The sequence below is a fragment of the Balaenoptera musculus genome, chromosome 15 (genome assembly GCF_009873245.2).
Source record: "Balaenoptera musculus isolate JJ_BM4_2016_0621 chromosome 15, mBalMus1.pri.v3, whole genome shotgun sequence".
Taxonomy (NCBI): domain Eukaryota; kingdom Metazoa; phylum Chordata; class Mammalia; order Artiodactyla; family Balaenopteridae; genus Balaenoptera; species Balaenoptera musculus.
This window is the reverse complement of record NC_045799.1, coordinates 61,245,777-61,264,228: the sequence shown is the minus strand read 5'-3', so window position 1 is coordinate 61,264,228 and position 18,452 is coordinate 61,245,777. Positions and strand designations below refer to the sequence as shown.

General features: G+C 40.5%; 1 protein-coding gene across 4 annotated transcripts in view; it reads right to left on the bottom strand.

The window, feature by feature from the left end:
• MRTFB (myocardin related transcription factor B) overlaps positions 1-17,512 on the bottom strand; it is a 196,267-nt gene extending 178,755 nt beyond the window's left edge. The window contains exons 1-2 of one of the 4 annotated variants that reach the window (XM_036825898.1): positions 17,486-17,512; positions 9,364-9,428 (exon numbers count right to left, since the gene is read on the bottom strand). The gene's annotated coding sequence lies outside the window, so the exon portion shown is untranslated. Of the gene's footprint in view, positions 1-9,363; positions 9,429-16,843; positions 16,866-17,429 lie in introns of those variants that run through there. The other 3 variants (XM_036825893.1, XM_036825897.1, XM_036825899.1) reach the window with 3 other exon arrangements.
• Positions 17,513-18,452: the final 940 nt, after the last annotated feature.

Sequence of the window (18,452 nt, the reverse complement as noted above, 5' to 3'; positions counted from 1 at the left end):
ATTCATTCACAAAGATATTTACTGAACACCTATTATGTGCCAAGTATAGCATGCTGGGCTCTGAAGGTTCAGAGCGAAGAAAACAAGACAGTCCCTGTCTTCAAGGGGCTTCCAACTGTGAAGAAAGCCAAACCAGTCTAATAATCATAAAAATATGTAACATACAAACTGTGATTAGTTCTATGTTCCAGTCTAAGTTGGTCTAAAACTGAACTCAGTTTACCCACTGCACTCCGGTCTGCCTGCTCCCTGAACTCATTCTCGGATGGAAATGTGCCATCACAGGTTACCAAAGTCACAAATGTGGGAGGCATGCTTGGCCCTCCCTTCCTCCTCAGATCTTCTTAATCTCAGTATTTCCAGAGTAGATGTACATGGTTGGCTCTGCCCAGAACAACCTTCTTCCACTTCTTCTGGGAACTCCCAATGAGATGGTGGTAGACAGCTTCCAAAGATCCCAGTGCCAGGTGAAGGCACAAAACCCAAGGCCAAGAGAGCCCCTGGGATTTTAAAAACTAAAGTTGTGAAAGAGGAGCTCTTTCCTCCTCTTGGTTGGAGAGTATGACAATGGCCCCTGCCATATGCAGACGCCCGAGGGAGCAGAGATGAGAGAAGGAATCTCTGTGTTGATGAGACCAGTTCCAATCCACAGGGTCTCTGGGTTTTCCTGGTTTCTGCAGCATTTCATACCTTTTACAACCTTCTCCAGGAACCTTCCAATGAATCCCTCTTTTAACTTAAGATAGTTTGAGGAGGGTTTCTGTTACTTGTAGCCAGGATTCTTGACTAATAGCTCCTAAACACTTCCAGCCTGTGTCTTATCCAACTCTGCCACGAATACCTTAGTTCAGGTCCTCATCACCTCTTACTGGACTAGTTCAACAGCCTAATGGGTCTCCTGTCCCCAGTCCTGCCCTTGCATCTAGCATCCATAATACAGCAGCCAGAGGGACCACATCACTCTCCCCCTTCTGGAGAGTGGCTCCAGCATCAATACGGGCAAAATCTAACTTCCTTAACAGGACACACCCAGCTCTCTACAATCAATCTTCCTCTCCAGGCAAGCAACATTTCATGCTCTGACTATATGGAAATACTTGGGCTATGGCTTAGACACACACACACACACAGACACACACACACACACACAGACACACACACACATCAATGCTGAACTGATTGGTAAGGATATTTTCCTTTCTGAAAACGTGGAAAACCTGAAGAAATTAAAGAAAAGTGGTTTTCTTTAGGCTCACTTCTAGGCATCAAAGTCATCACACCTATGCCTACATTTGCCTACATTTTATTACACTAAGAATGCTAAATACAGCTCCTATAAGATATCTGGTCCCAGACATATTGTATACACAGTAGCAAGAAACTGAAGGAGAGAATCAATGACTCTAACTAAAAGTTCTGATTGTCACCCACCTTTGTGAATTGAGCACAACACTTTGAATATACTAAAATCCACTGAGTGGTATGCTTTAAATGGGTGAACTTCACGGTATGTGAATTATATCTCAAGAGAGCTGCTGTAAGTGTCCACTCTTCAGTGAGGCATTCTCACCCAGATACAGGAGACTACTCCTTCCTGCCTTCTGTGGACCTCCACTGTCCTCTGTGGATGCTTCTAGCTTGGCATGTGAGCTCTTGTTCACATGAGGATAGGGCCATGTCTCACTCACCTCTGGATCCCCAAGCCCAATCAAGTGCTCAGTACATACAAAACACTTAAAAATGTTCACAGAATGACGCATGAATTCTGAGCTAGGCAGAACACTGAAAGACATTTTTCTAATTTAGAAAAAGGCACATTCGGTATTAGGTTAGGAAACTTGGTCTTCTCACTTTGAATTAGATGAGAATATTTGAAAAACACGAAAGATATTTAAAACCTCTAACCCACGGTATAGTTAACAGCTGACCATTTAATTTTGCACCAGTTTTTAAAATGAGAGATGAGTAGAAATAAGGTGTGATTTTTTTAACTTACAGAAAATTTCAAACAGAGACAAGACTACATACGCAACCAAAGAGAAATAGATAAGCTGGTGTTCATGAAAATTAAAAACTTCTTCAAAGAACATTAAAAAAAAAAGTGAAAAGACAATTCACAGAATGGGAGGAAATTTTTACAATTCATGTATCTGATAAGGACATATGCGGTGGGAAGGGTGCATCTAGAATATACAAGGAAATCCTATAACTCAACAATAAAAAGACAACCCAATTTTGAAAACGGGAAAAGAATCTGAATAGGTATTTCTCTAAAAAAGATACACAATTGGACAAGAAGCACATGAAAAGATGTCGACCTCATCAGCCATCAGGGAAACGCAAATCAAAGCTACGAGACGCCACTTCACACCCGCCGGAATGGCTACTATGAAAAACAAAACAAAACAAAAAACAGCAAGTGTTGGCAAGGATGTGAAGAAACTGGAATCCTCTAACATTGCTGATCAGAACGTAAAATAGTACAGCCGCTTTGGAAAACAGTTTGGCAGTCCCTCAAAAAGTTAAATATAGAATTACCATGAGACCCAGCAATCCTACTCCTAGGTATAAATCCATGAGAAACGACAGCAGATGTCCACCCAAAAAACTTGTACACGAATGTTCACAGCAGCATTATTCATAACAGCCGAAACATGGAAACCACCTAAGTGGCCATCAAGGGATGAATAAACAAAATGTATATATCCGTGCCATAGGGTATTATTTAGCAACAAAAAAGAATGAGTTCTGATACATGCTACAACGCAGATGAACCTCAAAAACATGCTAAGTGAAAGAAGCCAGACACAAAAGGTCACACATATTTTATGATTCCATTTATATGACATACTCTAAATAAGCAAATCCACAGACACAGAAAGTAGAACGGTGGCTGCCACGGGCTAACGAGAGGGAAGAATGGAAAGTGACTGCTACTGGGCCTGGGTTTCTTTTTGGGGTGATGAAAGTGTTCTGGAATTAGACAGTGGGAATCCGTGCACAACTCTGTGAATATACTAAAATCCACCGAATTCTATGCTTTAAACGGGTGAACTTTATGGTATGTGAATTACATCTCAATAGAGCTGTTACAAAAAAAAAATTACTGCACAAAATCATATAGTGGTCTATATAGGGGTCTGATTGAATCACTTTGTCTGCTACAGGATAACCTGTCATAAAAAAAACCAAAAAAACACACAATCTGTTCAAATGAGGAAATGATTTATTTTCCTACCACCAAATCCCTACAATGACCAACCATAATATCAAATCCAAAGTAAAAAGAGGAAAGAATGCAAGAGCACACTGCAATTCTCTGGCAGGTATGAAATGGAATTAACCAAAGACTGCACAAAGAAAAATGTTTATCAGAACCACTCACTTCCCTTTGATTACACAGATTTAAACAAGTCCAAGTCCTTTTTAACTCATGAGAAAATGTGCCAGCTTCTTTATTAGCACAGAGCAAGGAAAAACAAGCATTCTCTCCTATAACAAAATTAACATCCCACAGAAGGTCTGTTTGTACTTGGCCGTCATGAACCTTTCATCTCAGAGCACTGCTAAATTAAACAAGCCTATGTTGTATTGAACACAATGAGCCAGATACCCTGGCAGGCTCCTAAACTTTACCAGTTAATGTTGAAGAACATTAGAAATAAAAAGGACGGTAAGAATGATGGTGATGGTGGTAATAAAGCAGCTGTGTCTTCATTCCACCCAACATTTCACTAATCTACAATAATGGAAACATTCTAACAACTGTGAGACCCTTTTCTCTGTTGGTGTACACAAGAAGAGCCAGAGAGATCTGGATTCAAGTCATTGCTTTGTTTTTGTTTTTTGTTTTAAGCACACTAGCCGAGTGCCCAAGGACAAATCTCATAACCAAGGCCTTCTATTCTCTAAAACTGGAGTGACTGTATCTAGCCTCAGAGAGTCATTAGAGAACAAAATGAGAGAACACACACAAGAGGTAGAGCCCAATGCTCTATGTGTACATCCCCACCATAAAAATCCTCACTGCTCTCAACTCTTCAATGCAAATACTGATTCTGGAGCTTGTATCACAGTGTAAGTAATTGACATCAACCTTTCTTTTCTACCCCAAGGACATCTAAGCAACTGAAATATCCTATGAAAATTCCATATTGAATAAATTATTCCCCCTCCCATATAACTGAAAGTAAGAAAGCCATCCATAAAGTCTGTTTTAAATGTATTAAATCAGGGCATGACACAAAGCATTCATTCACCTAAGAGGTATTTAAAAGCAATGAACTGAGAGAGACACACCAAGAGAAACACTTACTATGAGAGACAAATGCCTATTTTCCAGTGCAATAATTGGTAACCTTTCCATAAAGATTGATGCAATCTGATTATAATTCCCAAGTGTCAGTAATCAGTTCTTAAGGTAAAAGAAAAAGGAAGTGGGATGGTTTCAAGTGCTCCAGAAAAGATGTAGGAGGATATCCCTTCCCACTGACAGCAATTAACGTTTGAGTGATGGCTGCTAGAACATTCAGACTGAAAAACTTTGTTACATTAGAATAGACTGAAATCTACTTAAAACAAAACTTACTGGGTTTAGCAGACACAAACATAACCCTCACCATGAACTAGGTGTCCTCTCTGAACAAACTGGAACGAAGGTAAAGCTTGTATGGACTTCCCATATTTGTCATCACAGTGCTAGGATATGCCATCCTCCCATGCTGGAAGTCTACTTAAAGAGAGCATCTAGACTCTGCAGCGGTAGACGGTCAGACTCCCTCCGCCCAGCTCCAGACAATGTTCCATCACACCACAACACCAGGAAAAGTTTCTAGGGTTAGCAAGGAGGGAAATGTCTCAAGGGCAATGGGACATTCGGAGGCTGGAGACAGCTATTCCTGGAGAGTTTCACTAAGCACCACGTTCATTATGGAACTTGTGGCCCAAAGCTATTGTTCTCTACCCCTCTTTCCAAAACTCTCCCCTTAAGACTCAGAGTTTAATAAAACCTCTCTGGGGGCTTCCCTGGTGGCACAGTGGTTAAGAATCCACCTGCCAATGCAGGGGACGCGGGTTCAAGCCCTGGTCCGGGAAGATCCCACATGCCGCAGAGCAACTAAGCCCGTGCGCCACAACTACTGAGCCCACGTGCCATAACTACTGAAGCCCGTGCGCCTAGAGCCCGTGCTCCACAACAAAAGAAGCCACCTCAACGAGAAGCCTGTGCACCGCCACGAAGAGCAGCCCCCGCTCACCGCAACTAGAGAGAGCCCACGCCCAGCAATGAAGACCCAATGCAGCCAAAAATAAAATATAAATAAAATAAATAAAAAATAAAACATTGATCTCACAAGTGAAAAATAATACAGTCCTTTAAAAAAAACAAAACAAAAAAAACCCAAAACAAACAACAACAACAAAAACCTCTGTGAGAGACCAACTCATTACAGATACTACAGGAGTAAGGCCAGAGTGCTGGCTTTGCTAGGGAGCTGTTATCCATATCGCATATAAGCACTTAACAAGTTTTTTGCCCTCCTACTGCAGTTCAGTACTCTCACCCTGACCATGAAACAGTTTCATCTAAATATTCTACCACCACAAACCCTGTATATGAAGACAGAACTTCTCCTCTTTCTAACTTTCCAATCAAATAACCACTTACACTGCCAGTCTAAGCTTTAAGCTTTATGCCTAAAATAGGAAGAAACTTGCAAATGCACAGAATCCAACCCATTAAATACTTAAGAATGTCTTGAAATCTGTTTAAATACAGTATAAAAATTTTTACAAATGCAGCTAAAAGGAGAAATAAATGATAAAGTCTTAAGTTTAATTAAGACTCCAGTTTTACTACTACTAGTAATGTCTCACTTTCCAGGAGTATTTTTAGAATTGGGGTTTTAAAGCATGCAATTAAAGAAATTAACTCATCAGTGAAATGAAAGCTACAATATAAGCAAATCCCTATACCACTGCAGAAAAGAGATATAAGAACCCAGAACTTTGGTTATTTTAGAAAACGAATACAGGATCATACCGTTAGCCACAATATGATATCAGAGGGTAAAGTCCAGGAAATCTAATTAATTTAGACCCTACTAATGAAGACTCAATAATTTCCTTTCAAGTCTGCCTAGATTTAACTTTAGACTATTTATTAAGGAAGGAGTTGCTAAGAAAATTAAAGTACAAATAAAAATTGCTAGGGGATTATTTAATAAGTTAAATTTTTTTACATGCAATAACTGCTGCTAAAATACTGATTAAAACTAGCACAAGCATTCTTTAGAATCCCATACTCCAGTGGAAACAAAATGTATGAAACAAGAGTCCTCAACATTGCTTTAATCTATTAGATAATTGTTCCATTCTCTCTGTTTATTTTGGCTGTGAAAAGCTGGTTATGAGTCAGAAAAGCTTAATAGGCAGGATACTTAACAAAGATTTACACATTCTTCTTAATGGCTAGCAATCTATTTATCTACTTTTATTTTTAATAAATGCTGAACCCCAATTAAAATATAACTCAATTTCTCTCCATTATAACTTAAAATATATTTGGGGGCATTTACTTTATCCTTGTCTTCAAATAACATAACTGAAAGATATTCCCATGTCTGTAATATGAAACACAAATGGGTTCTTTAATAAGATCTAGTACCTGACCTACTTCACTTACTTTGCCCTTAACAGCAACAACAAAAAACAGACAAAAAAGCAGATTTAAAACACAGTAGTATATGTGATTCTGCAAAGAAACGGGACAGAATCCAAATCAACAGTCCAAACAAAACATCACAAAATGTTACGGTAGCAAGTGTCACTACAATTATGCATGTCTAGATTCAGATGCATTTAAAAATCACAGATGCTAGTTTTATTCTCCAAGAAATTAAATTTCTTAATTAAAATTTAAGGCACTTCTCATTTACATCTTAATTCTAACTTAACAATGATGATATTCACCAATCATTAATTCCTTCAAAAATGACCTGAGTGTCTACCATGTACATGCCAGATATCAGATTAGTTGCTGGATGTAAGATGGTGAATAAAACACACTTGGTCCCAGCCTCAACAATGTTAACTTGGAGTGAAAAGTAAAGCACCCACATGAAAGGCATTCTATAAGATGCATTTTATGTCAAGGAAAAAGAGATGAATTTTAACTGGCTTTTTATTAAGTCAAAGAACAAACAGTAGGTCAATAACACAGTTGGTATCTGTTTCATGTGAGACCTTCCTTAGGTAACCCTTATTTGATTGAAATAAAATCTAAAACAAACATAAAATTAGATCTCACATTCATATCAGAAACTGGCAAAATCCTTTGGACAGATGAGACTCAACATCAATATTCATAGGTTTACACGTGAATACATATTCACATAACTCAGTAATATTCTGTTATCACGCAAATTTGTAAATCACATTCTGTATGCTATTCTACAATTGGTATCCATGTTTGAAAGATGTTAAGAAGTTAGTTTTTAAAGCTTCTTTAAGCTCCACTGCAAGTGAAGAAAAAACAAAGGTATTACTCTCTATAAAGGAAAACTTTCAGTATCCAAGACAATTAGTTAGTTGCCAATAATTTTAAAATATTTATAATGAGTTAATCAGGGCAATAGACCTAAACACAAAGAACTCAACATATTTTAACATTTTCATCACATTTAAAGTCCAAGAGAGTGTCTCACTTACACATGAGAATCACAGGTATGTTCTCGATGAGGAAATTCTTTATGCAAGACTATCAAATGAAAGAGGTCTTTAAAACATAAAAGGTTTACTCCAGTCAAAAACCCTGCTATCTCAAAAAAGATACTGGGGCTTCCCTGGTGATGCAGTGGTTAAGAATCCACCTGCCAATGCAGGGGACACGGGTTCGATCCCTGGTCTGGGAAAATCTCACATGCCACGGAACAACTAAGCCCGTGCGCCACAACTACTGAGCCCGCGTGCCACAACTACTGAAGCCCGTGTGCCCAGAGCCCATGCTCTGCAACAAGAAAAGCCACCACAATGAGAAGCCCGGGCATCGCAATGAAGAGTAGCCCCTGATCGCTGCAACTAGAGAAAGCCCGTGCGCAGCAACGAAGACCCAATGCAGCCAAAAATAAATAAAGGAATAAAATTAAAAAGAAAAAAAAGATACCATTTTTTTCTCCTATTGGACTGGCAAGGATTAAAAAGATGAACAAAACTCAGTGTGGGTAGTTATACTTCTAAGAAGATAAATGAACATGTACACAATGATGTAAGTACAGGGTTAATCAACACACTATTATCCACTAGAAACAATCTAAATGGTCATCAAAGGAATGATTCAATAAAGTATGGTGCCTCTAAAACAATGGAATATTACATGGTCAGTAAAATGATCATTTATGATTATGCATGTCTTTTACAATTCATGTGTAGAGATACATAAAAATATTGTTGCATTTAAAAATGACCAGGGGCTTCCCTGGTGGCGCAGTGGTTGAGAATCTGCCTGCCAATGCAGGGGACACAGGTTCGAGCCCTGGTCTGGGAGGATCCCACATGCCATGGAGAGACTGGGCCCGTGGGCCACAACTGCTGAGCCTGCGCGTCTGGAGCCTGTGCTCCACAACAAGAGAGGCCACAATAGTGAGAGGCCCGCGCACCGTGATGAAGAGTGGCCCCCACTTGCCGCAACTAGAGAAAGCCCTCGCACAGAAGCGAAGACCCAACACAGCCATAAATAAATAAATAAATAAATAAATAAAATTAAAAAAAAAAAAATGACCACCATATAGAGTGTAAACCAATTTATTTAAAGATTTGTATATAAATACTTCTATATTCATAGATAAGTTTCTAAAAGGATTTTCACCAAAATATTAATATTAATGGCAGCCATTTCTGGGGGCAGGAATTAGGTGTCATTGAGGGAGGTTTTTTCTCACTATTATAATAAGAAAATAAACAACACATTTTCGTTTAAGAAAATGAAGTGTTGCAATCTCACCAAGTGGCTTCAAATCCCTTCAACTCCCTACTTTAAAATCAAAGTTTTCACGGAATGTTGCAAGTATATATAATCACCAAACAGCTTATGGATTTCCACCTGTGGGACCTCCTTCTCAGCACCACGCTTTAAAACAATGAGGCGATGGAAATTTAAAGATTCAAGTCAAAGAAGTAAGGAAGCCAAATGACCTTATTCAAACAGCCCACATTTCCTGGCATCTACCTTAAGAACCTCAGGTTCTATGAACTTAAACACTCCTAAAACAATCTCCCTCTTACATCTTAAGAAAGCAGGCTATGGAGAGGAATTTTTAAAAAATAAGAGACATTTCCTTTAAAAAAATTAAATCATAAAAAACTTACCTCAGTAAAAATATTTAATTATTTTCCTGTCTTACATTCTCTTTCTTAGCACCTTTACTGTGAACCTAGGGGGGAAAAAAGTTAAAATTACTTTTAATTGAACATCTACTCATGCCAGGCAGGGTGGTCAGAGAAAGCCTCCTGGAGAACATGAAGTCTGAGAGGAATCGGAAAGAATAAAATACAAGTTACTAAAATGGCATGACTGGGAAGGAAAATGAGCAGGTGCAAGTGGAGTAAATAACTTTTCCTAAATGGTTGGAGGACCTACACATGACTGTATTCAACCTTGCAGCAGGTGAAAAGCTGGGTTGCTAGACTCAGAACACCTGCATCTGAGTCTCAGCTCTACCACTTCCTAGCTTGTCTGATCTTGAGCAAGTCCATAAACCCATGTGCTTCGGTTTCCCCACGTGCATAATAACAGGATCCAACTCACAGGACTGCTGAGGGTTATGTGAGATAATCCACATCGAGGAATTTAAAACAGTTCCTGTAACATAATAAATGTTCAATGAACATCAATTTTCGCTTTTATTATTACATGTTCTTACATAAAATAAATCCATTTGCCTCTCACCACCTCCACCACCACCATTATTATTACTGTTACTATTATTATTGAGAAATGGCATAAGCCTTATCTTCAAGGGGTTTACAATGTACTGGGTGACAGATGAATTACCCAGACACATAATATGAGGCAAAAGAAAGATCAAAGTTAATTATTCATTTACTTATTTTAAAATATCTGAGTGTCTGTTCTTTGCCAGGTATTTTGCATTCTTTGGTGGACATGAGGGACATAGTTTCCCTCCTCACAGTTTCCAGTCTATCAAGGCCCAGCTATAGAACCGACAAGCTACACGTGGAGACAGATCGTGTTTTTTACTGGGTGCAGGGCAGCACATATCTGAACTGGTAGAATTAGGCAGCAGAACATTCTGGGTGGAAGGGATGGCGTTAGAGGAAACACGGGGCCTTTGGGGAAAGCTAAGCAGCCTCTGGTCAGGGTGCATCGGAGAGGGCAAGCAGCAGCAAGGCTAGAAAGGCAGGCAGGAGGGGCCTCAAACACGGGGCTGAGTTGGTTCTCTTCTCAGTATACTGATTATCCTGCTCGGAATGAATCACAACTTGCTTTTAACTTCAAGTCTAGCATCGTTTTATTATTTTTCTTCTTTTCTTTTTTTCTCTTTTAAAGGGGAGAGGGGAAAGAGGAAGAAGAAAAAGAGCACAGCAACCTCAACCCATGTTGCCGCTGGCAGTGATGGTGGTGGAAGTGGCACTAAGTGATGAGTCCCAAGCTCTATTTAATTCTCCCAACATTCTTACCAAGCCAGAAATGTTCCTTTTACTGATTAGGAAACTGAGGCTCAGAGTAGTCAAATAGATCCCCAGATGTCCACAGAGCTCATAAATGCAGCCACAGAATTTAACTGTAAGCCTGACTCCCAAGGCTTTCTTTTCTCTTAGGCAAAAACGTATAAAGGATTCTGCAGAATTTAACGTCTGTTAAAAACTACTTAGAACTTCAGGGTATACAAACTTCTGTACTTACACAGAAATAGACAGCCTTCATACAAACAATCAAAACCACTTAGAAAAGATAAAGGAAGAGAAGATCTCACAAAAACAATATATATATATATACACACATGTATATGTATATATACACACACACACACAATAAATTTAATAAGAAATGGGCAAAACCTATATGAGAAAAACTTGAAAATGCTCCAGAAGGATTCGGGAGTAAAACCAAACAAATGAAAAAATACACAATGTTCTTGGATAGGAAAATTCAATATCCGAAAGATATCAATTCTCCCTATGTTTATAAATTTAACACGATCTCAATTTGCTTTTTTTTTTCTGGAACTGACAAATGATTCTAAAGTTCACATGGAAAAATAAACAAGCAAGAATTGCCAGGAAAACGAAGGGCAACAGGCGAAACTAGTTTTACAAGGCATTAAGACATTTTATAAAACCAATAATGTGTACTTGTGCAGGAATAGAAAGACTTAATGGAATAGAACAGAAAGTCCAGAGATGCACCCCAATACATCTGGAAATTCAGAATATAATGAAGGTGTATTGTATTCTGAAACAAATGGGTAAAGATAACTGGTAGCCATATGGAAAAAATTGAATGTATATATCACTCCTGAACACCAGAATAAATTCTAAATGGATAAAAAGTTTAAGTGTAAAAATGAAACCATAAAAGAAAAAAACACTGAAAGAAAAAAAATGGGCCAAATCCAAATTCTTGGAGGCCTTTCCGTGACTCAAAATCCAGACACCATAAAATATTAACTACTTAAAATTTAAAGAAAAAACTTTAAAGCCTTCTCTATACCAAAATACATGACAGTAAATTTTTTTTAAATGACAAGCTTGAGGAAATTGCAACTCACATCACAAAGGGCTAATCTCTCTAATTTATAAATTCCTAGAAACTGATAAGAAGCAATCCAAAAGAAAAACGCGCAAAGGGCATGAACAGATAGTTCATAGAAAAGGAAACAGAAACAGCCTTTAAGCATATGAAAAGATGCTCAGCCTCATTCATAATCAAAGTAATGCACATTAAAACCACGAGTAACTTTTCACCTATCAGACTGATACAAATCCAAAGGTTGGTAAACACTCTATTGGGAGAGGCTATGGAAACAGGTACTCTAAAGCATTACTTGCAGGAGTTCAAAATTGTACAACCCTGAAAGAGGGCAGCATTTATCAAAATTATAAATGCATTGCTCACTGACCCAGCAATCCCACTTCTGGAAAGATATCCCACAGATACACCTCACATATACGAAGTGATATGTGCACAAGGTTATTCACCACAGGCTGTGACTGCAAGAGACTGGAAAACACTCAAGTATCCATCAATGGGGGCTACTTCAATAAACTCTGGCACAGGCCACACAATGGTATATTCTGCATCTGTTAAATAAATGTTTTCTATATACTAATGTAGAAAGATACTAAAGGTATACTAACCAAAAAAAAAAAAAAAACCAGGGTCAGAATAATTTACATTTTATATAAAAAGGAGGGGATATATAGAGTATACTGGTATCTGCTTGTATCTACACAAAGAAACCGTAGACATCTATAGGAAACAAATAGAAAAAATTATCTGTGGCCGAAGGGAGCATATTAGAGCAAGAGAGAGTTGGAAATTAGACTCCTCAAAATACGCCATTTTAGTTTTTGAACCACAGGAACATTTTATATACATAAAAAGAGTTTTAAAGTGTTAAAAGTGTAACTCACAGGACGAAGAGAAAGAGAACTACTTATCACCTAGAGTCAAAATCCAACATGCATTAAAAGAGAATTTTTTCCTAAATAGGAGTTTGGGATTAACAGATACACACTACTATATATAAAAAAGATAAACAACAAGGACCTACTGTATAGCACAGGGAACCATATTCAATACCTTGTATAACCTATAATGGAAAAGAATCCGAAAAAGAATATATATATGTGTGTATATATGTATGTATGTATAACTGAATCACTTTGCTGCGCACCTGAAAGTAACACAACATTGTAAATCAACTATACTTCAACTAAAAAAGTAATAGTAAATAAATAAAAATAATTTTTCTCTGAAATTAGATATTAACAAGCAAGATTAGTGTGGCCATCACAAAATCATACAAGACAATCTGATTTTTTTTCTTTAATCAAGCTAAAGCACATGATGATAATAATCTATAAAAGTGCTATTTGGGGGGCAAGGAATCAGAAGAGAGAATAGGAAAGTGCAACGAGGACGCTTTAGCCTAATGGTTCTCAAAGTATGGTCCCTGGACCAGCAGCATCAGCATTACCTGAGAACCTGTTAAATGCAAATTCTCAAGCCCCAGCCCAGACCTACTGAACCAGAAACTCCGGGAGTGGTAGGGAGCAATTCTGGTAATACACACTCAAGGTTGAGAGCCAGTGATCTGGTCCAATGCTTCTTACACATCCTCATGCATCACCTGGAGGAGGACATTGTTAAAAAGCAGATTCTGGTTCAGTAAGTCTGGGGTGAGTCCCTGAGTCAGCATTTCAAACAAGCTCCAGGAAGCTTCTGATGTGCTGCAGGTTCGGGGAGTGCACTTGAGAAGAAAAGCTCAAATCCACCTGGGGAAGAAGGTATGCAAACAGTCTTCACGTGGCTGAGTTTCCTATGAAATTTGCCCTCAGTAGCAGAGCCCATACACAGATTTCCAGGCTGGGAGACATCATGTAGCCTCCCATATAAATTCTGTCTTTAACACAGAATAAATACACTTTCAAGCATATGTCTTATTAAAATAACAGTGAATTGTTGAAATTCAATTTAAGGATGTCTCGTTTGAGACAACTTTCATTTATGAGTGGACCTATGAACCTTCCAGAAAGGGGAAAAAAAACCCAAGAAGGCATATTCATACATCTGCCTGGTGATACTGTCTGATTAACTTTATTTCAAACACATTAACCATACCATCTGCTCTCCATGAAAAATCACCAGTTTGTTTCCTTCTAAACATTTTGAAAATGGTTCTTATATTTACAAACACTGATTCTCCATTTGTTTTACATGGGGGGAAAATCTTTAAAGGCATCTTCCAAGTAAAGAATTCTAGTTGAGATGGAAGGACCTGGAACTGTTATGTATCTTTATTTTGCAAGTCATCCTTTGTATAAAGTTTTTGGTGTTAAACATTAATCAATGTGCTGAAATTTCTACATATCCCTATCTTACTGCATCTATCGATAAGATGCCATCATTTCCAGACACACTATTATTTTATGTACCACTAAGAAAGAACAAAAGTTGCCAATTAAACCATGACTTGTCAATTTTAAGATACTAGTCCATCTCAGGTATGCATCTTAAAAAAAAATCAATGAAATAGCTTAATTATAAATCTCAGAGATATGCATATAATAAATTATGCATTTTCATCCACAGAGGCATGGATTTTTGTCCATACAACAATTTGTCCCACGCCTAAACACTGGAACGGTTTCAACTTCCACGCAATATTATTTGGTTCATTTTTGTACATATGAGTATTTTTTTAAAAGGTAGTGATTAAAAAAGAGTGACCTCTTTTTACCCTGGAACATGATACTGCTCGCACAAAGTAATACAAATTAATCACTCAATTTGGATAATTTTCCAATCTAAAAGTATTCAATGTAGCTATCTCTAGGCTATTTATTTATTTTCCCCCCACAATAAGTGTTTAATGAGTTAGTAAATAATGTCCACCTGAAAAGGCCCCCACCCCAATTAAAGGCCAACTGTAGTAACACTTCAGGGTTGAAACCCTGCTTCCTTCCTGCTTGGAGGTGCCATGTCATTTATTGAAACAAAACAAAAACAAAACAAAACAGGGCAAACACATTTCTTAATAAGTGCAGTTTGTTAAAGTCCTGTTAAAACATATGGGTCAAGGGAAAGTAAAAATAATCAGAGGATCACTGTAGGAAAAACCTTTAGGTCTGGCACCTGGGAGACCTCTGGAGAGGAGGCAGTGGGAGAAACTTCATGTTCTGAAAGGAAGGAGGCCCCCAACTCCCTTCTTCCCTCTCACCCGATTAATCCCACCAGAAACTACCAAGCCCGGATAAAAGGTTTCAAGTTCAACAGCCATACTCTCTCCAAATACAAAAAGCAGGTACAAAATATATCCTTCTTTTCTGACAAAAGCTTTTATTTACATGCTTGTTTCCACAGCACCTTTCAAAAGTAACAAGCAATGAACAATAAACAAACATCTTATAGCAAAGAAGCAATTTATCTATCCAAGGAAAAGGAAAAATAAACTTCCTTTGTAGATTTAACAAAAGTTGAAGAAATTCATCATGTTACACTGTAGCTATATAATAGTCGGAGATGAACTTTCTTAACTCAATTTGCATTTTCCCCATAGCAGCAAGACTAACAGAGTTTCAAATGAAAAGAATTTCTAATGAATCATATTAGGAGGACTGAGGACAATGTGATTATAGGTCATTTTAGTTTTCACCCTTGTACAATATGCATTGACCAAATTCTCTAATATGGATATTAGTAAGTAGAAAGAAAGAACAGGGAAAAACTGTTCCCAATGAAAACTGTTTGAGTGTCAGTTAAATTCGGCCCCCCTCCCTGTTATAACTGACTAGACAACGACGACTATAGAGTGGATCTCAAGGGAGCTAGTACGGTCCTCTAAGAGACGTGTTTAGTTGTCAAGTGACTGGGGCACACCACTGGCATTTAGTGTCTGGAAGCCAGGATGCTTGAACTTCTCACGATGCATGGGACAGATCTACATAATGAAGATTTATCCTGGTCCTGAGAATCTTTTCAATGACCAGCCAGATTTATCACCATAACTGGCATTACTTTAGAACACAATACTGAACAGTTTTTACAAGAAACTATGGAAAAACCCCAGTAATTCAGGGGAAGGTAGCTAACGTGAGAGAAGTTGAGATTGAATAATAACTCGTGTCTGAAAATTAGTGACCATTTCCTCACACCATGCATTAACTCAACATATAATTGCAGTGTCACAATACTGAGCATACCTACACTACTAAGTAACGTACTGGCACCGAATCAAAAACAAAGCAAAACAAACAAACAAAAAAAACCCTTCAATCTAGCTAATATTTTATTCATTATTATCAGTGATAAGCGGTAGGAATCCAGCATGGTGCCTCGAAGCAGCAGTACCTCCAAGCTTGTGGCACAAAAGCTGCCCTACAATGTCGTTTGAAAATGTGGCGTGCATGGAGGGGTTATATTAATATTATTTGCATGTTGATTGAGAGAGTCTGTACTTTATCTTGGCATGTTATTCCTAATTCAACCTGGACTTGTTTCTCTCTACATTATCATAAAAAGTTTATCCCAACACTTAGGCGTCCCCTACCCCTGTGTCTATCTCTCTGATCTTTCCTCTTCTTGTATGAGATAGCTCCTGATATTTTTACCTCTCTTCAAGCCAAGCTTATTCACTAGAAGCAGGTACAGCACAGCAGTATGTGCTAGATGTGATGTGGCAATGCATGTCATATATTGTTCTCCTTTTACTTCTCCCTTACATTTAAATCGGAGCATCACACTGATTTTCAATTATGTATGTAGGTAGGTTACATTACTGACGAAGTTCATTTCAGAGCTGTAATGGGGGCTTTACAAACTCTTGCTGCAAAGGGGAGGAGCCTTGGTCTGACAAAGTTGAGCACCACTGCTCCAAAGAGTGGAATCACGTGCTTAACCAAAAACAAACTTGAAAAGTTTCCTTTGCTTAAAGCAAGCCCTGGGCTCCAATATTCCACTTCCATTCGATCTGACGCCCTACCCCCGGCACACACCGCTGCTTTTAAGCCCACTTCTGCCCTCACACAGGGCCAAACAAAAGTTATTGACCATTTCAGGAGCAGGGACCCTTTTGGGAAATCGACAAAAGCCAAGGACTCTCACCCAATAAACTCATATGCCATGCTGCATTCAAGTAGGGGGCGGGGGGTCCCCAGACACACCCTCTGCAGCCCAATCGGGACCGGAGGAGTAGAACTCGAGCCCTAAAACCCAGCGAGTGGGGGTGGGGAGAAGGATGGGAGGCAAGTACGGGGCGGGGCGCTGGACTCGCTGTGCCTGGGCTTAAACCCCGATTCCACCGTGTCCCAGCAGCGTGACCCTGGGCAGGGCGCTTCACCTCTCCGTGCAGCCCAGCAGTGGAACCGCGTAAGCGCGGGCAGACGGTTAAGGCTCAATAAATGGTGTTGCCGCGGGCAGCAGCGCCGCGTCCACGGCGCCAACCCGCCGCCGGGGGAAACTGAGGCGCGCCTCGCGGTCGCACCCGCGTGCGGGGACTGGCTGCGAGGGGACTGGCCCTGCGGTCCCGCGGCCCTGGCCCGGCAGCCCCGCCCCGCCCGCGCGGGTCCCGGGACGGCGCGGACCCGGCGGCTCCGCTGCAGACGCAGGGCCGGCTGGGGAGGCCGCCCAGGACGCGGGCCGCCCGCCCGGCCGGCTCCCCCGTCCGGCCCTCGGTCTCCGCCGCTCTCACCCGCTCCTCAGCCCCAACGGCAGCCGCCGCAGCCGCTGCCGCCGCCCGCAGCTCACCTCCCGGACCGCCGCCGCCGCCGCTACAGCCGCCGCGCGATCTCGCGAGACTTCGCTCCCCTCCGCGGTTCCCCGCCCCCTCCGCGGCGCGCGCGGACCCCGGCCTGTAGGCGCGCTCCCAAAGAGCCGACCCCTCGCCCTGGGGTTAGGTCTAGCCGGGCTCGCGACCCCGTGTCCCGGTCTCTGCATCCGTTCCGCCCACCTCCGCTCCGTGAAGGTGAAGGGTTAAAAGCCAGGTGCGGGACGGCAGCCTCCCTCTCACCTGGCTGACCGGGTGCGCGTGCGCATGCGCGCGCCCGGGGCCCCGGACCTTGGAGACTTTGCAAAGGCTTTGACCACTGTGACAACAATAATCCTAGCAGCCAGTCTTGGAATGCTTCCTGGGTGCCGAGTACTTTTACAACTCCTCCTGGGTCCTCACAAGAGCCCCCAGGAAGTGGGTATTACCATCCTATCCGTTCCAGAGAGGATAAAATGGAGGCTTGGCCAGGTTAACAACTGCTACCTCTAGGTCACACAGCTAGGAGTGGGCATCCGGGGTTGTCTGACGCTCAAGCCAAAGCCCAGTTTTCCCGCCTCCATGACAATCCCCAGACCCTGTCCCTGTTCCTTCCGCTGAGGGCGCTAAATCTCAGCCCTTTTTTACTTCCCTCCCAAGGTTCACCAAGGTGAGAGGAGGCGCTCCTAGGAGGGCAGTTGCTACCGTCCCTCTGGTTCTATGGAGCTGCTGTCAGGAAAATCCTTCTCCCCCATTACACGAACTTCCTAAACCTCCCTGTGCCAGACCCTGTACAGGGCCCTGAAAACTATTTATATTCGATTGTCTCCTCTTTAGACTGGTGGCGTTTTGACGGTAGAGAGCACAGTAGAATGGGACACAGGACACAGAACCAGAATGTACATGGATGTCAGGGGGCGCAGAGAAAGGTGTGACTTCTTCCTAGGGGTAAAATCTTAACCTTATACA